The sequence below is a fragment of the Leptonychotes weddellii genome, chromosome 5 (assembly GCF_054177405.1).
Source record: "Leptonychotes weddellii isolate Sample4059 chromosome 5, ASM5417740v2, whole genome shotgun sequence".
Lineage (NCBI taxonomy): Eukaryota > Metazoa > Chordata > Mammalia > Carnivora > Phocidae > Leptonychotes > Leptonychotes weddellii.
This window is the reverse complement of record NC_138373.1, coordinates 95,691,158-95,714,207: the sequence shown is the minus strand read 5'-3', so window position 1 is coordinate 95,714,207 and position 23,050 is coordinate 95,691,158. Positions and strand designations below refer to the sequence as shown.

At 40.1% G+C, this 23,050-nt stretch overlaps 1 non-coding gene across 1 annotated transcript; it reads left to right on the top strand.

Annotated features, from left to right (window-relative positions):
* Positions 1–252: 252 nt before the first annotated feature.
* Positions 253–416, top strand: LOC115941569 (U1 spliceosomal RNA). The gene has a single exon (XR_004076303.1). It is a non-coding gene; the product is annotated as a U1 spliceosomal RNA (small nuclear RNA).
* Positions 417–23,050: the final 22,634 nt, after the last annotated feature.

Sequence of the window (23,050 nt, the reverse complement as noted above, 5' to 3'; positions counted from 1 at the left end):
TCCCAAGACTCTTTCAGGGAGTCCATGAAGTCAAAGCTATTTTTTATAATAACACTAAGATGTTATTTGCCTTTTTTATTCTTGTTCTCTCACAAGAGTACAGTGGAATTTTCCCGAGGTTTCACGGCACATGACACTATTTATAATGAAATGTACTGATATTTGGAAGATCTGTAGAACTAAGTGAATTAATATTCTCTGAATAACCAATGTGTGATGTTGCAAAATTATGCATGGATAAAGAATTCTTTCACACTTATCTGGCAGGGGAGATACCATGATTACGAAGGTGGTTTTCCCAAGGCGAGGCTTATCCATTGCACTTTGGATGTGCTGACCCCTGCGATTTTCCCAAATGTGGGAAACTCAACTGCACAATTTGTGGTAGCTGGGGATTGTGTTTGCACTTTCCCCTTATAAAAAATATTCATTTTCCTTAAAAAAAAAAAAGAATTATTTCAAAGTGGAAAAAAGAACAGTGGATTTTAATGTGGCAGAATATGAAAAATTTCTTGATATGGTTTCAGATTTCACTTTGCAGCTAACCTTTGAGAAACTACTACTTGTTGAGTTTTGGCATAGTATCAAAGAATATCACAATTATCTGAAAAAAATTCTTTAAAAAATCCTTCCTTTCCAACTACATATGTGTGAGTCCGGATTTTCTTCAAATACTTAAATTAAAATAACATAGCAATGGATTGTAAGCAAAAAGAGATATAAAAATCCAGCTGTGTTTTATTGAGCCAGACATTAAAATGATTTTAAAAATGTAAAGTAATGCTCCTTCTGTCACAAAAATTTTTTTGTTTGAGAGAACATAGTAATTGTTTTCATAAAATAACTTATTTATTTTAATATTTAATGGATTTATGTTATTTCAAAATAAGCTAATGAATGAAAAATTTAAGACTTTTAATTTTAATTTCTAATATGGTAAATATTAATAAACAATTCACATGAACAAACTCTTTGAGGTCCTCAATAATTTTTACCTGCATAAGGATCCTGAGACCAAAAGTTTTGAGAATTGCTACTCTAAGTCAATTATATTCCTAAAGACCTATTTGCTGCCATTGTGAACTTTTAAGAAAATATACTCCAGGCCCTGAAGACAATTTCCAGGAAGAACTTCTGAAAATGTTTTGAGATATGGTACATCAATAGAATGAATGTTTGGCTTTCCAAGATAAAGATTTAACTGAGTAAACCTTATTTGGATGGAGAATTCTGGTATGTTTAATGAAAGAATCATCCTTGTAGTGTATTACAAGATCAGGTCTTTTCAGTTGTCACTGGAAAGTGAGAAAAAGTAGCATATATAGAAGAACAATAAACTGGCTCAACTGAAAATAGATGAAACAGACAGAAGTGATGTGAAATTGTTACTTCCAGAAACCTGTATGGTAAGTCCTGAGACTTGACCCTTGTACTTTTGGAGCCTTGGATCACTCTGAGTCCTTAGCCCTGAATCAGTATTGTGGGCAGAAGATGTTCCTGCTATTTCATTTAGAAGGGAAGTGATTTTGAGAATGCACCACAGTAGTCTCTGCACATGTTGGGGGAGGTCATTAGGAGGATGTGACTGCCAGTTGACCCATGAGCTGGACCTGGGTAATTAGAGGCTCCTCACCCCCTCCCCGTCCATGGAATGTGCATTCTGCTTGCCTTCCTCACTCCCAGAAGCGCTCCAAGGGCATAGCCTTGAGATAGTGATGTGTTGTTGAGGCCATCTGGACAGTGTTTGTGACTGATCCCAGTTAAGCCGTCTGTATAAACTTTCAAGATTCTGGCAGGCAGGTGTGGAGATCTACTCTTCTTGTGGCTGCCCAAGACAAGCCTGCCCTCACTTATTAAACATGCCACATACCAATCTGGAGTGGTCTGCCTCTTTCTTTGGTCTCTCCCTGCCCTGTGTGTGCAGGGCGCAGTTTGCAAACCAACAGACATGGTAGGATTTTCAGTATAGGTTAATCTTCATCTTTCTCAGAGCAAAGTAGATATGAGAGTGGTCCAGCAGAAGAAAGCGTGACACTCACTCACTTTCTCTTCCCTTTAAAATACTGACTCATCAGTACACTTGAATCCATGACACTAGCTCCAAATTGAGACTACATGGATATGAAGCAAACTTTGTAAAGAGCTTTACTACCATGATATTAAAATCGGTTTCTAGAAAGAGAAAGGAAGGTGGAGTGGTAAGTTCCCTTTTTTTTTTTTTTACTTCCAGCCTGTGTATAATTGCAAATGATGAGAAAGAAGATCAAGTTCATCATTTATCACACAAAACATTCATGGCTGGAATCCTGTAGAGAGATTTGTCTCCTTTTTCTGTGTTTTGGGATATAAACAGAGTGAGGAAGTGATTAAACAGTGTAAGAAATTCATGCTAAGATACTGATCACATAATGTAGTGTGTTACTCTTTGGTAGAGTGTTTGCATTTTAGAAGGGGACTGAGGTGGGTATCCAACTAAAGTAAGCGATCTGGAAAATTTTTTTTGAATAAAGGAATGGATAATTGTAAAGTGCTAGGCAAAGATTGGGCACTACTTTTCACATTACACGATAGAGAGGAGAGATGAGTACTAAAACATTAATAAAATGAAAAATGGAAAATATTAAAACAAAAAAGCCTACAAATAAAATCAGTAACCTTCCCCATTTATCTGTAGCTGATTCTAAATTGTCCTCTATCTTTATAGGTATTTTCTTTCATACCCTAACCCATTGTTCAAACTTGGCTACACATCAGAACTGAACTACTAGGGGAGGATTTAAATTTTTTATTAGAAAATAATACATTTTCATGGTAAAAAAAAATGTTCAAGTGATTAAGAATAGCATTAAGTAAAATGGAAAATTCTGCCATCCCTATTCCATTCCCCAGGGGTGTTTACCTTTACTTAAACCAACATTCCTTCCTCCCTTCCCTCCTTCTTTCCTTCCCTCCTTCCTTCTTTCCTTTCTCCCTCCCTCCCTTCCTTCCTCAAATATTTATTAAGCACCTACTATTTACCAGGCACTGTTCCAATTGTGGGGACACAATGAACACACCAGACAAGATTTCTGCCTAATGGGACTTACTATAACTTTGGAAATAAACAAATAAAAATATATAATCAGATAGAAAGTAGAAAGTATGAATAGTTACAGAAAAATAAAAGAGCATAATGGGCATGAAGGGACTGTGGATAGAGGGAGCTAATTAAGCCAGAACCTTGAAAAGTTTTTGTTTTAGTTTTTCTGTAATGGTTGCTGCCATAATTCTGGATGATAATGCTTATAAGTTTGTTTCTTGATTTCTCATCTTTAGTCATTACCTACTGATGCCTCATCATGAAAGTTGAGGTATTTAGCTCTCCTATAATGGTCCCCTACTCTATCACACCTCTCCCGAGTTTTGTTAGTTATGTTATACTTTAGTCCTTAAATTGTTTGCCTTTGTATCTTGAACTTCCTTTCATATTTAGACAATTTGGACAATCTCTTTTGACTCTTAGTGCTAAGCATCATAAAAACTCAGCTACCCAGGCTATACTCTAGATGTGCCAAATAAGTTTCTTTGAGGTTTTCTTTGAGGCTTTGGAAATCTATATTTAAAAATAAAAGCTCTCAGAAGATTCTAATGATTATCTTATTGGAAACCATTGCCCCAGGCTACACCTTCTCGCACTGGAAATTGAGTAGATTCATTCATTCTCCATGTTCTAACTCAGTGCTTCTTTAGACTTTTGCACCTCACACAGTTCATAGATATGCAACCCAGAGCAATGTTTACAATGCATTTAAATCCCTAAACTATATATTTAAAATACATTTTTGCCTTAAATGAAGATATATATAATTGTTTTGCTTTAAGTGAAGATGTATGTAAGATGTAAGATATATACTTTCATGGCAGTGTAACATCAAGCCAGGTAACAAATATGGTCCTGTTTAGGGTGAGGCACCTTTTGGGTAAGAAGGAAAATACATAGAAATAATGGAAAGTTGACTGGTTCTCAGAATAGTTGAAAACTTTGGACAGTAGGGGCAGTAAGGAGCGCTACTCAAATAGCAATATTGTCAGTCAGGGTTTTTAGTTCAATCACAGAAGGACTCTGATTGATTTTGAGCAGAAAAAGAATTTATGGAAAGAATTTGCGGTGGCTCACACCATCACATGGAAGGCTGGGCATTAAGGTGAGAGACTGGGCAGCAGCCAGGAATGTTCTCTGGAATCACACGGCAGAGCTGATCCTGTTAGAACAGGGCCCAGGTACTGCGGCTTATACCACGGACCCAGCTGACATTTGGCTCTCCCCGGTACAGTTGGCACTGCTGCCATCGTCTACCCCAGGAAGCCCCTCGTACTGCCTGTAACTGCCACCACGTCCAAAGGGGTTCCTCCAGTTCTGTCTTGTTTGCATCACTAGCTATAGATGTAGTCCATGCAGGTGTATCTGCATAGCAGAACCGGGGTCTCTTCCCACATCCCACCTCAAGAAAGGCGGAGAAGGCAAAGACCCAGCATTATCAGCTTCTCTAGTGGGATCTACAAGGTAGACAATTCTCCAAATAGAAGATTCAAGATGCAGGGTGGTCAGACGTCCACTATGGTGACTTGGGCTAAAGGGGAACCCAAGGAAGTAATGTGATGCCTATGAATGCAATTCACATATACCATGAAGGCTGCCAAAATTTGAGTTCTTGAAAGTGTGCCTTGAGTCCCAGAAGGTTTAGCACTACTTCTTTTTTTTATTTTATTTTTTTAAAGATTTTATTTATTTATTTGACACAGAGAGAGACACAGTGAGAGAGGGAACACAAGCAGGGGGAATGGGAGAGGGAGAAGCAGGCTTCCCGCGGAGCAGGGGGCCCGATGCGGGGCTCGATCCCAGGACCCTGGGATCATGACCTGAGCCGAAGGCAGACGCTTAACGACTGAGCCACCCAGGCGCCCCGGTTTAGCACTACTTCTATACCTAGCCAAATCTTCTCCTTAAGGTCAAGCTGTAAGTATAAGCACCTGGAAATAGGGACTATGCCTTCTCTTAGCCTGTTGTATCACTCACATGGCATTTGTCAAAACACGAAAAACAAACTACCTTGTATCTGGATATTTTGTGTGTGTGTGTGTGTGTGTGTGTGTATGGTGGGGAAGGTTGGGGCTATCCACTTATTTTCTTCAAAAACAGACCTAAAATAGAACAGAAGATCTGGCCGGAAAAGATCATGTCTTATTCAGAAGATTGTATTGGTTTTTAGGGCTGCCATTAAAAAGTACCAAAGACTGGGTGGCTTAAACACCAGAAATTTGTTTTCTCAAAATTTGAAGGCTAGAAGTCCAAGATCCATGTGTTGGTACATGTATGTTTCTGAGGCCTCTCTCCTTGGCTTGCAGATGACAACCTTTTTGCTATGTCCTCACATGGTCTTTCCTTTTTGAACACATCCATGGTGTCACTCTGTGTCCTAATCTCCTCTTCTCATAAAGACACCTGGTTGGATGAGGGCCCACTCATATGGCTTCATTAAATCTTAATTACCTCTTTAAAGACCCACCTGCAAATACAGTCACATTTTGAGGTGGTTAGGGCTTCAATTTAGCGGGAAGAGAGTAGGACACGATTCAGCCCATAACAAAGAGCAGCACTGGAGGAATAATTGGGATTGTCTGGTGTGAACCCTTCATTTTGGCAAGCCAGCATTTGTTCACCCTTATTGCCACAACAGAAGTCTGGTTCTTCTTTCTGTAACTAACTCTGGCCCACTCTCTTGTTGGGGGGTTTGTCATCCTTAACTTCCGTCGTGTGCATCGCATTCTCCATATGGGGATTGGTCAGTGAAAAGCACATGATCCTATCGGAGGAATGAGATGCAAAGAGACATACCCGGAAATTAGCAAAGAGGCAGGTGCTCTCTCTGCAGACACTGCAAGCAGTGAGGATGACGTGAGCCAGACCAGGGGTCACCATACGGTGCCCGAGAACGAAGCTAACACAGTGCAAGGCAAAGCCAAGCCATGGCAAATCTTGGTGACATTGTTCAAGTTCTTGCATAAAACTGAACCTGCTGGAACGGTGCCTGGGCTTCTCAATAGCAAGCTTCCTTTCCTGCTTTAGCCCCTTTGAGTTGGGTTTTCCATCATACCCGGGGCTTCCGAAGCCTGTGCATCCTGTTACGATGCAAACACTTACATTTTAGAGATGAATAAAGAGAGATGTGAGGAAATCTGAGTATCCAAGAACCCACAGTGGGGAAACCTGGCTTTTCAATTATTCAGTGTTTCCACATCTTTGAAAACCCCACAGCGCAGTTCCTTGCTCATTAACACTCAGTTTATATTTGTTCAATGAATGAAAGAATGCAATTTAATCTTAATTTAAATATTTTCATTTAGCTCTTTTCAAAAAGGCAGATACTGCCACACCATTGATATCCGTATATTTCTAACCTTGCAAAAGTGATCTCTGAACATACTCTTTATCAAGATAGGGAAAGTTCATTTTAATGCTAAAGTAGGCTGATTTTGAGTCCACTTTAGTGAGATGGTTTAATTAGGTAGGCCCCTCTCACTCACCCTGTATACTCCATGTGAATTAATAACCCTCAGTCCGGGCTTTCCCTGGGTGTTGCCAGGCTCCTGAAGCCTCTGTGTCCTATCTTTGGGCCCACACCTTGCACTTGCACAAATGATTAACTACAGAGAGAACCTGTTTCTCCTAAGTGGGGCTGCAGCATTATTTCTTAGAAGGAAAATATATGGGCAAACCAGCACTTACCCAATCTAAATGTATCCAAATTTCAAATATCTGCTATACATATATTACTTGTTCATTAATGTTAAAAAAAAAAGAATGTAGATGATGCTGGTTTAGAAGAAGATGCTGTTTTAGAAAAAAATTTTAAAAACTAGACCATCACCACAATTAGGAGGGGCTGTTATATTTATGTAAAACCCTTCTTCCCCAAAAGGAGGACAGAGAGAGGTTAAAGAATTCAGAAATCATCAATAGGTCTGCTATTTTAGTCTTCTGAGTAAGTCTAACAATTTACTGTCTCATACATGGTTTTATCAGTCTACCTTTCCTCCAAGGAGATAAAATAAATGAAATCAGCATTCTTTTCAACTCCCTTGGCATAAATTATTACTTACTCTAAGCAAGATGACTGATGATTTCTAAAGCTCTTTTAATTATATCCTAAACTAGATTAGTGGCTGAAGGGAAGTCCTTTTAGGGCAATGAACTGAGATTATTTCAGGAATACTTGCATATTGGGGGGTGATGTGGGGGAAGAGAGGTGTATTCTACTCAAAGAACAACGAACATGTGAAAAGTCTATACACTCTATTAGTAGGGAACACCTGTACTCCAATAAATAATTGAAACTTGGCAAAAATTTTGCCAGATAAATTCCCGCCCCCCCACCATTATCTGGGGTACCTTTAGAAGGAAGGATCAAAGGAGGATTATTCAAATATTAAGCACTTTAAGCACAGAAATATCCTCTGGCCTCCTGTTGGGAAATAAACTCGTAGATTTAGAATGAGGGATTTTCAATACAACAAGCACTTTTCCCCAGTAGAAGCATGAAAATAGTCTTCAGTAAGAACACAGAGTGAGGAATTGAGTTATTTTGATAATTAAGACTTCCAAAAGGGAATATCTTGGAAACGAAGGTAGGATATGGTTTTTGAAATCATATTTTCTCTAGAGAATGATCTGCTTTAAAAAGTTTTTTATTGGATAGAATTGACTTCTTTTGAGGATTTTCCATCTTCTTAAAATTCGTGCCCTTTATTCATAGACAGGGTTTCAGTCTTCCTGAAGGCAGGATAATGGTAGAGTGTATTGTAAGAAGAAGTAGAAATCACATAAGGTTGCTGAGTATAATTAATTTTATGTTATCCGGAAAACAAAATTTTTGCTGTGAAAAAAATAGCTGCTAAATGCCCTGGTTGAATTCTAAAGATGTCCTCACAAGATTCTTGCCCCCCCGATTATTCAATCAAACACTAACCTAGGTACTGTTGGGAAGGAATTTTTCAGATGGAATTAAGGTTACTAATCAGCTGAGCTTAAAATAAGGAGATTATCCTGGATTATCTGGGTGGGCCTGGTATAATCATAGGAGCCTTTAAGAGCACAATAGGAAGATAAAAAGGCAGGAGGAAACTTTTGGAGATGATGGATGGGTTTATGGCATAGATTGTGATGATGGTTTCATGGGTACACATGTATACATTAAGCATGTACAACATTTTGTTTGTCAAAGTGGGGGACAGAGAAGGAAAGAAAACAGAAGAGTTAGAGAGATATGGTGGGAAAAGAAGTAGCAGAGTAATGATGCAGAAAAGGGGGTGTTCCAGAGGTTATATGTGTGAGATAGATTTGACCTTGCCCTTTGAAGATGGAGGACCTGGGCCAAGAGTTAAGGAATGTGGGCAGTCTCTAGAAGCTGAGAGAGACCCTCCTCCCTCAACAAACAGCAAGCAAATGGGGGCCCCATCCCTATAGCAACATGGAGCTGAATTCTGCCAACATTATGAATGATCTTGAAAGAGGATTCATCCCCAGAGCCTCCAGAAAGGAACAAATCCCTGTTGATACCTTGATTTTTGACTTTGTGATACCCTGAGCAGAAACTAGCATATTCAACCTGGACTTCTGGCCCTCAGATACTGTGAGATAATAAAGTTGCGTTGTCTTAAGCCACCAAGTTTGTGAGGACATGTGACAGCAACAGAAAATGAATACAAATGTGAAGGAACCTCATACTATGAAATTAATTCTCCTCTCTTAGCACTTTGGAGATGCTCAAAGAATGTCCTTAAAGCATTCTGATGCAACAAACCCTAAAACAAACACACACAAAAGCAGAGTGGTAAGGGGTGTCTGAGTGACTCAGTTGTTAAGCGTCTGCCTTTGGCTCAGGTCGTGATCCCAGAGTCCTGGGATCAAGCCCCGCATTGGGCTCCCTGCTCAGCGGGAAGCCTGTTCTCCCTCTCGCACTCCCCCTGCTTGTGTTCCCTCTCTCGCTGTCTCCTCTCTGTCAAATAAATAAATAAAACCTTAAAAAAAAAGCAGAGTGGTAAAGCTGGGCTTTCTGTGTATCTTGAAGAAAGAGTTTTATCTATTTAGTGAGAAAAGACATATATTTAAGAAAAGATCATCTCAAATGGAGATTATGATTGTTACTTCGGAAACAGCCACAAAAACAAGTCCCCTTTCCCCATTTCCTTCTAGTCTACGCTGCGCTCACAGTTTGTTTGTCAGAAACAGCCTCCTAGAATGATTCTGCATCCTAGAGAATATTGATTAAGAGATTTTTTTTTGAGTCTTAGATTTAAATCCTGATTCTGCTGCTTATTGACTTAGTGGGTTTGGGAAGTGTAGCTTTTCCAGGTCGTGGCTTTTTTTGTGGGTAAGGTGAGGAGAAAGATTCTCACCTGCACGGCAATGTTGAAATAACAGAAACGTGTGCTTCCAAACAGTGCTTGTCACAGAGTAGCCTTTCATCAAACAATATTGATTCTTTTTTTGTATCAGTGAACCTTCTTTTCTTTGACAACTGAATCTTACTCTGGATTATAGTCCAATTTAAATTGTATGTTGTGAAGAATACTTCTCAACCTGTATTGATCATTCCTCACCCCCCCATTTGTAACTGAGGAGTTTCTTTTAATATTTGATAATGACTTTTGTTGCCCCACCTTGATTAGAAACCCTTTCAAGCAGGAACCATAAGGCACACAGTAGGCTCCCAATAAGCATATGCTGGTAGTTTTAAAAGGTTAGCAATGTAGTTTTTACTTTGCTTTGCTATGAATGTCTGTGGGCAAATGTGCTTTATTTATCCTGCACCAGGTATGCCAAAAAGTGTAAAGAAAATAATCCATCCTCATCGGACATGCAGCCAAGTCCCCAAGCTACAGTGCCAACAATCTCAAGAGAGAGACTAATCTTGAAAGAATGCCAGCATAATTTTGCAGGCCTGTGAGATTTGGCTTGTTCAGATAGGTTTTAGATAAGCATCTGCACTTTTGGTGGCCTATCCAAATCCAATCCACACAGCCAGCTTAGAGAGCATCATCCATCACCATGCTGGCACCAGTGAGAATTTGTCCTGATGGGGATTTATTGCAGGAAATAACCCTTCTTTTCTGTAAAATGATTTGTTTCAAATCCAGGCATCTTTACTCCTACTGAAAACTCCAGTGGCGAGACGCACAGCTTTCTGACTTTTCGTTGTGCATTTTAATTGAGTTCCCTCTCAATCATTGACTTACATGTTTCAGTGCCTTGTGGAGGAGATAAGAGGGAAAATCTGATTCACCCTTAGGGAGGATTTCATAAGGAAATTAGAAATTTCTTTAGAATTATTGATCAGTACCTGTTCTGAGCATAATTATACTCAGATGTTTTCTTTTCCTCTTTTATGCATTCATAGGACATTTCTTTCTTACTCTTCTCATTTCTTTATCCTTTTGTGAAGTTTCATTGTTTCATAACTTGTCAGTGGCATTTTATCTTTCTCGACTCCTAAAGCATCTTTAGAAATGTATTCTGTATAATCTCGGTGTTTCTATATTCAATTCCCCTTTATCTTTTCATCACTGGTGATGGGCAGGCTGCACTGGCTGTTTTTCCAGGAGGTCAGTGGTCATTTGGATCTTTAAGTGGGTGCATGGAGAATCTATGGGTTCTGTGGCTTGAGGCCCTGGAGAGGAACCTCTTTGCCAAGGGATACTTGGTAGTTTGGAACAGTTTTTGAAGCTACTGGGTGCTTCCTTTTTCTTTCCTTTCCTTTTTTTTTTTTTGAATGTGGGAATGTCTTAGTTTTCTAGTATTGCTGTCACAAATTAACTGCAAAGTTGAAGGCTTAAAATACCACACATTTATTCTCTTCCAGTTCTGGAGGTTGGAAGTCCAAATTAGTTTCATTGGACCAAAAATAAGGTGTTGATAGGGTCGTGCTCCCTCTGGAGGATCTAGGGGAGAATCTTTCCTTGCCTCTTCCAGTTTCTGGTGGCTGTGGGCACTCCTTGCCTGGTAGCCACATCACTCCAATCTCTGCTCCGGGTCACACTGCATTCTCCTTCTCTGTCTCTAGTCAAGAATCCCTCTGCCTCCATCTTACAGAGACACATACGATTGCATTCAGGGGCCACTGGGACAGTCTTCCCATATCAAGATTCTTAATCGCATCTACAGAGACCTTTTTTGCCATATAAGGTAACATTCACAGGTCCCAGGGATGAGGACCTAGATATTTTTGGGGCAATTAGTCAGCCTACCACATAGCGATAAAAATCCCAACACTTAACTTTTCAGTTATTTAAGAGCAAGACAGCAACTCTCATTTTCTTTTGTATCCATTCATGGTATTGCTGTTTCACACATAGAAGAGAACAACAGATAAGCTCATCAATTACATGGGCAAACACATAGAAAAATGAATGAAAGTTTTGCTGTACCTACCATGCATGTGTCAGACCCATGGCAAATGTTTTTCTTTGCACTTTGCTTGTCGGCGCTTTCTTTCTCCCCTTTCCTCATTCTTCCATTTCATAGTCCTCTGTTCATCAGCCTCCATCAATTCTCCCTCCCTTCTTTCGTTCATCCCTCTCTTCTTTTGTTCTCTCTTCCTCCCTTCCTTCCTTCTTTTCTCCCAACTATATTTTGACTTAGCGTATAGAACAGTTGGATGGAAATATCTATATATCTGGTTGCTACTCGTTTTCATAGCTAATTTAGATTATTGGCATATTCAGCTAGGGAAATGTAAATAAACCCTGAGGCCAACCAACTGAATTAAATATGAAAAATTTGGTCCAGCCACCGAGAAGTATCCACACTTTCGAAGGTTTTACTGGGTTAAAAACAAACAAACAAACTTCTCCAGGTGATTGTTTGAAATTTTCATTCTTCGAGGTGTTTGGCTTATAGCTTTCAGTTTGCCCTTGTAGATTCTCCATTGATGATGATGAATAGGACAATTTCTGAAACTCAAATTAAAAGTAAACAGAGTAGGCTTCTCATGTATAACCAATGAGTTGTGGCCAATTAGGGTATCAGGACATTTGTGTCCTTCAGTGTTACCAGGTGCAGTCAGGTGGTGTGAGGTCAGGAGATATCAATAGTATCAGGCTATTAGTATTAAACATTACTGATTTAAATGCAGAGTACTAAACCCAGCTCTCAACTATCCATGTTAATCGGGGAGACAGGAGGCATGGACTAATGAAAACCAGAATAATAGTGATAATAAAAAAATGCATCCCAACTACTGCTTTGAATATCCTCTACCATTTAACCAGAGCTCAAAAAAGGGAGTAGAATAGGTTGAATTATCTGTTGTATAATTTTGGAAATTCTGGGTAAGTTTTAGCAAGCACATTACTGGTTACACCAAAATTCCAGAGGGATATGTGCACAATGGGGAAGTCGTTCTGTGATTTTCCCTGTCTGGGCTTGTTTCATGTTTTACCTTCAGGGCTGTTTTTACTTATTGATAGCAGTGACATGTTAGTTAAGATGCCATCTTAATAGACAAAAAGGTCACTTCTTTAAGGTTACTTTAAGATCTTTGCTCCAGCACAGATTTTCCTAGTTATGCTGGTTCCAGTGACTTTTGAGTGTTTCCATCTCACTCTGAACCCTACTGAGATGAGGAGCCCTGGTTGGTACCCACTGTTAGTTTCCAGTAAGTGAGGAGAGGCAGATTCTTTGGTCTCCTGGGGTATCTGAAAGTCCAGTCAATGTCCCTCTGAACATGTATTGCCTGATATGCCACCCATTTTCATTGTAAAGCTTTGAATCTATGATTAAATGCCACACCACGAACCTCGAGTTTGTGTTCAGTATTTCTAGGCAGCTTATGAGGCTCCTGGTTAAGCTTCAGCTTCCCAGATCTTATTTTGTATGTTTCTGTGAACATTCTAAAGGCATTCCCCATCCAAATTCTACTCTCGTATCAAAATTCAACTCAAGTATTTCTCGAAGCCTTATTCAGTCTCTAACAATGGAGATGAGTTTTCTTCTCTGACGGTCATTTTGGTCTACCATTTCATTGATGATTAGTATAAAGGGTCTTCTTGGAAAAGCCCTCTCTTATTTTATTGCAATCAGCTATTCTCTCTTTTATTGTTGTTTTAGTGTTTTACGTTTGTGTAACAGGCTACATTAATAGGAGTTCAATGCCCAGAACAAAGGATATTATCTTGCCTCAGGCTCTACTGGTCAAATCATTCCTGGAGCATTAGGTTTAGTTTGGGTCCTTTCTGAAGGACATTGACAAACTAGAGCATGTGCAAAGGATGACGACCAGGAAGGTACAGAGTCTGCAAACTATGATGTAAGGAGAGCCATCGAAAGATCTGAGACTGTTCAGCCCAGAGCAGCAAAACCCAGAGTGTCTTCCCATGGAACTATACTTCCCCAACAATTCCTGTTAACTTACGTTATTGTTTGTTCAATTATTCATCTTCCATACTAGATTCTAAGCTCTGGGATGGCAAGAAACATATCTGTTTTTTCTACTATAGTGTTTCCAGCCTATATCACAATGCCTGGTGTAAGATAGATGTTAATAAATATTTGTTGAATGAATAGACAAATTTTTCATTGAACCATAAATCTGTGTGATGTTAATAGGGTGAAATGGGAAGAAATTAGATTTCTGTGATCAAATAAGTTTGAAAAGTGCTTGGTTCAGTGCAGTTAGATGGGTTTCCTTACTGCTGGAAATCTCAGAGCTTTAAAAAAAAAAGCATGTTTTTAAGACAAGATTAGGATATTTTCTAATTTCTATTTTCTTAGTGTATCTCACCATGGAATGCTTGCTTCCCCCCCTCCACAAAGCCTCCAAGGGAAATGCTGCCAATAAAAAGGAGGACAGGGTCTATGATAGGGGGCTTTAAATACATGAGGGACTATTATTTGTAAAGGAGGACACAAAAAGAACCAGTGAGTAGAAATTTATAAGGGTGCATTCTTTGATTTAGCATAAAGATCTTGTTAAAAATCAAAGCAGTACAAACATGGAGTAGACAGACTCCTGAGGTAGTGAATTATCTGTTCCTGTTTAAGCAGCTTTAAGCAGAAGCTGAAAACTCACAAGAAGAGTTGCAGGAGCTGACTTATCCATCAACTAAGTTTGTGTTAGGTGACCTCTAAAGTACTTTGAAAGCCAAAGTTCTAGTTTTCTGTGGTTTCTCTCTCTCGTTTCCAAGTTCCTTGCCAAGAAGGCATTGTCCTCTCTTCAACACACTCAGCACTTTGTTTCAGAGTAGACATTTAATAAGCATTTGCATATTATTTGATTGGTTTGTAGGTTTTTACAGAATTTTAAATATTGTAATGGAGACATATTGGCTATAACATGGAAAACTTCTGTATGCAAACTAGTTTTCTTATAATTAGAAAGGAGACATTAATAGGAAGCCTGTCTTGTGGAAACCCGCAGAACTGTCCAGTGTTAGGGGAAGGTATAATTGCTGATGCTATCTCACTATATTTCTTCCTCTGCAACTCCAAATCCAGAATCCTCACTCCATTTTACCTGCGAACCTTGACTCTCAACAAATGAGTTGTAATCATTTGGATGACTTCGTTGTGAAATTCAAAAGCATATTGAACGATTCAGACACCATAAGCTAATTATCTACAACTGTTCGATTGAATTTAGAGGGATTTTCTTTGATCTTGCTTTTGCTGTTTATGTGTTTCTGTTATTTTGCTTGCCATCTGGCCCAACGATAACATGTTGGGAAGTTAGGATATATACGGAGCCTGAGTTCTTTGGTGTCAAACTCAGGCTAGTGCTGTGTTCTTCAGACATTTTTATATGACTGTTCTTACTTCAGGTTTCCACTCTGTTTGCTGCTGCTATCTGTGTGTATCCAGCAATTTGTTTTTACTAAAGTACCCAGAGTTGGTTTCTTTTGCATGCTACCAAATGAACAATAACTAACACCATGTGTTTGGATGAAGAACTTGGACAGTGAGGGTATAAGGAATAAGAGCCTAGAGCAGCTCTGTGCAGCAGAAATGCCACACCAGACACATATGTAATTTAGAAACTTCTAGCCGGCATATTTAAAAAAAGGAGGAAAAAAGAAGAAAGCAGTTGACATTAATTTTAATAATATATTAAATTTAGCTCAATATATCTCAAATTGTATCATTGCAACATATAATCACTGTGCAAAAATGATTGATGAGATGTTTACATTTTTTAAATCTGAAACCTCTAAAATCCAGCACATATTCTTATAGCATGTCTCAGGTCGTATGCTAAATTTTCATCTGAGATAATTGATCTCTATTTGGATTTTAGAAAAACTACAGTAAAAAAGTAGATTCACTTAGCTAAGCTGTTCCAAACATACTAAAAACATGTTCAATAACCAAATTGAATCCAAAAAAAGAATTTACATTCAATCCCTCCGCCACACCAGCCATATTTCAAAGGCTACCCTATTGGACTCTATAGGTGTAGAACCTCAATTTTAGCGAGTCCTCTAACAAGTAGAAAACCTAGACCACTCCATAAGCCCAGGTTTCTTTCACCTTCCTCCTTTCCTCTCTTCTATAACCTCACCCCCTGCCATGCTTTGCTGTATAGATCAGAATCCAGTCAAAAAAATGGAATATCTTGGGTGGTACAAGATATTGCAAACAGATAGGATTTCATACAGAGGATTCATTACACAGGTGTTAACAGGCTGAAAGAGAAGAGGGAATACTGAGATAGTAACAGCAAACAGCTACCACCCTGGGAACTGAAGGAAAATAAAGATGTAGAATCACAGAAACGAGGAGCCTGGAAGAGAAGCCCCATCCAGATGGTGTTCTGATTTCCAGCGAGCCACCTGGATGCTTCTGTACCTGTAAGGGAGCGTGCCGAGATTGGTCTGGGGGCTGTAGCCAAACTCAGGTGCTGGCGCCCATCTCCATGACTAGAGGGATCTGACAGAACAGGACAAATAGGGCGGAAGAAGTCTTTATACCTCCTCTCACCTTCCGTGTTCACTCTCGTACTTCACCTGTCCTGATGGAAGCCAGTCTGCAGAATTCCATTTCAGCTTCACGAGCAGAGGACAGAAGGGTAGACTGAGTGTGGAGAGAAAAACAGGGAACTAACTGGCATCGCAGGTTGGAATGCTAGCCCTTCGTTCTGCACAAGCACTCCTTAACTTAACCTGGATGGCTCCTTCAGTCCAACCATGGGGCCCTGGCTGTGGTCTTGCCATTGGCTCTGGCGGAACCTAGTTAGAACCCTTCGGGAAGAAGGACTTCTTGGGTTCATCTGAGTTTTGAAAGCAGCTCTAGCTATGTAGGTCTAGAATAAAATAAGTCCGGGGCTCAGCTCAGTTTGAAATGGCTTCAAACTGGCCTGCTATTAATGAGTTTGGGCCTCAGTAAGGGAGTATTTGTGCTCTGCCAGAACTTGGATGGCCAATTTTACTTGTAGGGGCAGCTTTATTTTCGCAAATGGTACCAGCTGCCCATTCACTATGTTCCATAGTCTCTGTGGATTTTGCGACACCTTCCCACAAACGGGCACAAAGGGAATGCTCAATCTCCATTTGCTCCTTTTATGGAAGAGGGAAATCACATTTCCTTCTCTCTAAAAATGAGTTTTAAGTGAACGCACTTGTGTCTTCATTCCTGAAGCTTGTGATTATGCAGAGCACTGTGAAGAGATCTTTAACGTATCTCTCATTCTTGAAGGGAAAGATTCTAGCACGGTTGTGCCTTTTTTTCTGAAAGGGAGATAAATTCAGGGCGAGATGCTCTAATGAGGCGGCCGCAACTGCTCGCGGTAGCATGGATGAGCAAATGACAAGGCAGCGCCCGTCTACATGCCTCAACTCAAAGGACCTATTTCCCCATTCACATTCCAAGGCAAGTGGGATTATTTGTATAAGAAAGATATATTTGTGGAATTAATGCTGCATATGTTTGAACTCTTTCCAGAACGATGTATTCAGCAACGCTTAAAACATTTTGAAAGCTCTGTGTAAATGGGAGGACGCATTAGCCATTTCCTGGCAATGTGATGTATTTGTGTTTGGGTTACAGTTCAGTTCTTGGCTTCCTCATCACACAGCAGTTGGAATGAGTTTTTGCATTAGCATGAAATGACACGGTTTATTTTGTTTAGTAGATCTGGTCTTTCCGAAGCTGGTGTTCGTTTCTCCTGGGCCTGTTGTGAACATTTGACTCTGATAGGCTGGAGAGGAAGAAAGGAGAAATCCTGACAGTAGTTTTGACACACTAGGTTTCTCATTAAGAAAGAAAACAGCCAGTTCCCCTGCCGCCCTCCCTTCCTGCCACAAAACAGAAACCAAGCCATGGCAAGAATCCACACAGAAGAAGAAATTGTCATTGAAGGGAGTCCTTTGTATTTGATGTTAGTGGTTCTCTCTACCATAGCCCATAGAGGTAGAAAAACAAAATTTGGCTCTTTACATTTTCTGGCTTTGCCGATAAATTTGACCAAGTAAAGCCAACATAGGTGAATTGGAATATTCCCCTTTGGGATGTGGAGACAATCAAGACATATATTACCGGGAAGTTAATGAATGCAGACCCTTTAGTATTTGACACCCAAGCCTTTACTCTTTAATTTGGGATCCTCATAGCGCTCAGAATCCCTTCCTTCCAGCAAGTCCCTGGCAGATGTTTTATTGTTTTTGTTGTTTCTCCTCTGGGGCTGTACATTAGGTTAAAATATCACAAATAACTGCTATTACAGTGTGAGTCACAGAAGCTATAATTCTTCGTGACAGCCAGAGGAAATGTGACATGTTTAGGGAACCCTGTCATTGATGCTAACACTCAGATCTAAAGGCAAGTGTTTAATGACCAACTCAGCAAGCTGCATAAACTTTGCTATCTACCAAAAAAAAAAAAAAGGTTACTCTCAGCAAACTATAAATATTTGGAAAAATGTCTCTAGACAATGATGAGCTTTCTCCTCTTTCACCTCCTAATCTATAATTGTAGGATAAATATCCTATCTGTGACAAATCAGACAGATCTTCCTTCTCTTCTGCTCATGTTTGTATATCTAGGTATGTTATTTCCAGCCAGTATCCATGACATTGGGTTAAGCAATCTTTCATGTTTTAATCTGATGTTAATATAGGAATCTGAGTCCTTCAAAATTCCTTAGGATATGGTCACTGGGAACAGTGTAAGTGTTGGCGGGATTACTCAACTGCCTGCTAGTGATCTCATGATGAAGTCATTAATTTTATATAGCCAACAAATTATAAATTCCCCCAAATGAATTTTTCACTATATAAATACATGCATGCTCTGTATTATCTGTCTAACTCAGGGTTTCTCAGACTCAGCACTGCTGACATTTTGGGCTGAATAATTCCTTGCTGTGGATGACTGACCTGTGCATTGCAGGATGCACTGGGGCTCAACACACCACATACATACCAGAATGCTTCCTCATCAGTTGTGAGCACCCAGACTATCTCCAGGATATTTCCAAATGTCCCCTGTGGGGGGACAATCATCCCTAGTTGAAAACCACTGGCCGAACTCTAGGTCCCTTTCTACTTCTCTTCCGAGTCTCCAAACTACTTTAGTGAATGCATAAAAATTCCTTATCCTCTCTTATATGTCAAGTATACAATTCTCAATATTGTCTTAGAAGGTCTCACTCAAGAAGTTTCCTGCTTGAAACTCCTTTGGATTAATATCTGCCGTACTTATAATATTCTACCTATTACTGCAGGTATAACTGTGTTATTTGAGGGCACCTTTAATAGACTGTGAGTCCACAGGGTTTAGACATAGCTGGTGCTCAATATTTTTTTTTTAATTTTATTTATTTATTTGACAGAGAGAGACACAGTGAGAGAGGGAACACAGCAGCGGGAGTGGGAGAGGGAGAAGCAGGCTTCCCGCGGAGCAGGGAGCCCGATGCGGGGCTCGATCCCAGCACCCTGGGATCATGACCTGAGCTGAAGGCAGACGCTTAATGACTGAGCCACCCTGGCGCCCCTGGTGCTCAATATTTTTAAAAAAATGAAAAGAATTAATATTCTTTTGTAGATCACACCTCATTTAGAACTCTCATTTCGTTTACCACTTTATTTTTTTTTAAATAATGAAAGAAAAAAAAACACTAAACAGGTATAAAGATAAAAAATTCAAATGGCCCAAATTCCACCATCTGGAAATAATTATTTGCCATGTAGTTAATTTTCTCCCAGTATTTTCCTGTGGATTTTTATTTGGTGCTTTTAAAAGTTTAATGTCACATCATAAGCATTTTCCTTACGAAAGATTTTTATAAGCATTGTCTTAATAGCTACTCTTGTAGAAAATAAGAGCACGATCTAAGAGTTTAAGTAAGATCTTATGTGTTAAGAACAGCACTGCAGGAGGAAGGAAGAAAAGGAGGCTCAGAAGCTGGCAGCCACCCAACACCACAACTTTCTAACCTAGCAAACTTGCAGGCGCTCTTTCACACCCAAGTGCAGAATACTCTCTGCTGGGTCCAAGACTGCTTTGTGACTGAGCAGGGGGGAGGGGCCTATGACTGCAGTCACTCTACCGCGAAGAGAGTCACCCCGGGGAGATGACACTTCATACTCAAAAAGGAAAAGGAAGGGGAACCTTGGAATCATGTTAGTCAATGTCCAAAAGGTTGTACATGAAGGGTGCTAGGCTCATGTATTTGAAAGGGGTGTCAGAGGAAAATACAGGTTGGACTCTCAATCTAATCACATAAGTCATTCAAAGCTGAGGTTCTTTCCTAACTGTTGTCAAGAACCAGAGATAGCAGCTTGAGAAGCACTTGACCCACGGTCACTAGCTTTGAAGAGAGAAGGGGCCAAGAATACAGGCATCCTCTAGAACCTAGAAAAGGCAAGGAAACAGATTTTCCCCTAGAAACACAGAAGGGAATGCAGGCTTGCTACCACCTTGATTTTAGCCCAGTGACACCTGTGCTGAATCTGACCTACAGAACTGCAAGATAATAAGTTTGGGTTTTTTTAAGCCGCTAAAGTCATGATAATTTGTCACAGCCGTCATAGGAGATTAATGCATGGGCAAATACCTGGGAGTTACAAGGTAAGTGTTTAACTTTATAAGAAACCATCTTATTGATCTTTTGCTAAGTGGGATTAAGCTGGGTTCTTAACATGAATGGATGTACAGTTATCTACCAATAGCTTTTATAGAAAGATTGGTAGATTCAGGATGTAGAGAAAGAAAAAAAGCAAGAGACAACCATCACAGGTTTAACAATTTTGGGGGTTAGGTAACCAGTCGAACCAGTCATAGCTGAGAAGTTTCCAAGGACATTAACATGAATGGTATTTTCACAAGAATGTTCTCTTATGCCCATTTCTCTGACTAGTAGGCTCATGTGGCTTTAGAAGCCAAAATGCTAGACTTCTTCATGCCCTTCTCATTACTTTGATCTCATCCTCTCTCCAAGTCTGGCTTTTGCAAGTGTTAGTGTTGCCTTGGGCTTATCTTCCGACATTGCTCTCTCTAAGGGCTGCTAAAGATGGTGGTTCATCTTCCACCAATTCACACCACAGGGACTGCATCTAATTGAAATTCATCCAGGGTGCCTGGGTGGCTCAGTCGGTTTAAGTGTCTGCCTTTGGCTCATGTCATGATCCCAGGGTCCTGGAATCAAGTCCTGGGTCAGGCTCCCTACTCAGTGGGGAGTCTGCTTCTTCCTCTACCCCTCTCCCCTGCTCATGATCTCTCTCTCTTTCTAATAAATAAATAAAATCTTAAAAAAAAAAAGAAATTCATCCAGATCTTTGTATATGTATGGTATATGTCATTCCTGATTCGGACTAAGGGTCAAGATTTTTCTCTCTGAACATTTAATTATTTTTGCATGAATTTTGAAGAATCCTGGTGTTGGAGAAAAACTTACTTTTGACACTTGTTAAAAATGGTAAGGAAGACTTTATGCAAGAGGGAGAACTTCAATGGGGGTTTTGCAGTAGGGGGAGGACCAGGTTCAACTCCAAATGTAATGATGACAAGTGGGGATTTACCAAAGGAATAGGGTGGGGCCAGTGATTACAGAAAATTACTAAGAGGAAATATCAGGGGTAAGAAAGGATTCTGGCTAACCAACTTGACAGGTTTCTTAGAAGGCAGGATGGGGTGATAAGGTATCAAGGGTGGGGGATAAGGAATTTGATCAGATATTGGGATTTCCATTAAACTGACCTGGCAGGATTCTTGTTAAAATTGGGCTAAGTAGGCCAAGAACAAAGCCCACAGTCAAGGCTTAGTCCAGAAGAGGGGCTCAGAGGAACATGATTCAGGTTTGGTCAAGAAGAGCATCTTTGTCTTTCGATACCTATGCTCAAGCTGCCACCCTGGCCTTTGGAAGTTATTTTTAAAAATACAGTAACCCATGCTTAAGGGCGTTTTGGAAAAGACAATTTTCTGACTATTAATAAAAAAAAAGCCTCTGAAATACACGAATTTACATAATTAATGTAAAGGGAAATATGAGCAAGAAAATATATATTAGCCAAGCTAAAATGAAAGCAGCACCCACTACTAATCCAAGTGTATGAATTGTATAAGAAAATCATGATAATTTAAAAAAAAAAGCAACTCCATTACAAAATTGTCAGTTTGTTCAAATCTGAAAGATGAAGCCCTATGATTTAAGAATTTTACTCTCCTGATCCTTCTACTTTTCAGATAAGTGATTCTCAATTTTTTACGAAGCCTATTTCTGGACATGAGTGAATGGGGGAACCAGGTCTGAGGGGCCAAGAAGATTCTGTACATGTTCTGTTAATAAAAAGGTTTCAGAGTGGCCAGAATTATCCCTGTGGGCATTCTTCCTGCTCTGCACGATGCCTGTAATGTGGTCCTGATGCAGATAGGCTTCTAAAGTACTTTAGCGGCCATTCCTGTGGGTTTGTCTTATTTTCTGAATCATGTGTAGCAGTGACATTCCAGACGGACTCTGTTGCTTTGGTTGCATTTCTGCAGCACTGATGTATTTGCTAACCTGTCTTGTGGGCGTGTTATCTTGCACAGGCAGTTACATGTCACACTGCCTGAAGGGATGGCGGTCTGGGCTTCTTGGCTATCCACAAAGCATGGCAGAATGCCAATGGCCCATCAGTGGACAGACTTTATGCTTTCAAGTATCTGACTGTTTTCACACCCAATGAATCATCAATGAGATAGAGTCATATCACATAAATCCTGATGCTTTTAGGAGGATGACCAAAATCTTTAACCTGGCCCACAAGGCTCCTTATATACTAACACCACGTTTTTTCTTCAACAGAGGATTTTATTTTTATTTATTTTTTTAAAGATTTTATTCATTACTTCAACAGAGGATTTTAGAAATATGTCCTTTACCCATCCTTTTACACCTCCATCCATGATACTCTCTCCATTTGCTCTTGCTATCCAACCAGGGATTTCTAAGCCAATGTCACCACAAAGGTCCCAAGGGTCTTCAGGTTCGGCTCTCAAAGAGGCTAAGAGGAAGTAGCAGTGATGTATCTCGGTGGATAATTTTTTGAGCCTTTCATGACGGTCTCCCAAGACTCCACCTGTCAAAGTAAAAGAAACCATGCCCCCCCCGCCCCCGCCACAGGTTCAGCCCTCACTGGAAGCTTCAACAGCATCAGCAGTCTGGTTGGCACCAATGCTATATTTTAGCTGTCGCATCAGGAGGGCAAACGTGGGCCAGTGCTCTGCTCCCCCTCATCTGGTACTTTGTGTTCAAACTCGGTGGATCCTGAAGTTCAATCACATTCCTCTCTGTAGCGTGAAGTCAGGTAGTGACTACATATTCTGACTATACACAATAGACTGCCCCTTCTCTCTAACTTAAAAATTAAGTGGTGGGGCGCCTTGGTGGCTCAGTCAGTTGAGTGTCCGACTCTTGGTTTTGGCTCAGGTCATGATCTCAGCGTCCTGGGATGAACCCCACATCGGGCTCTGTGCTCAGTGGGGAGTCTGCTTGAAGATTCTCTCTCTCTCCCTCGGCCCCTCCCTCTGCTGATGCTCGCTCTA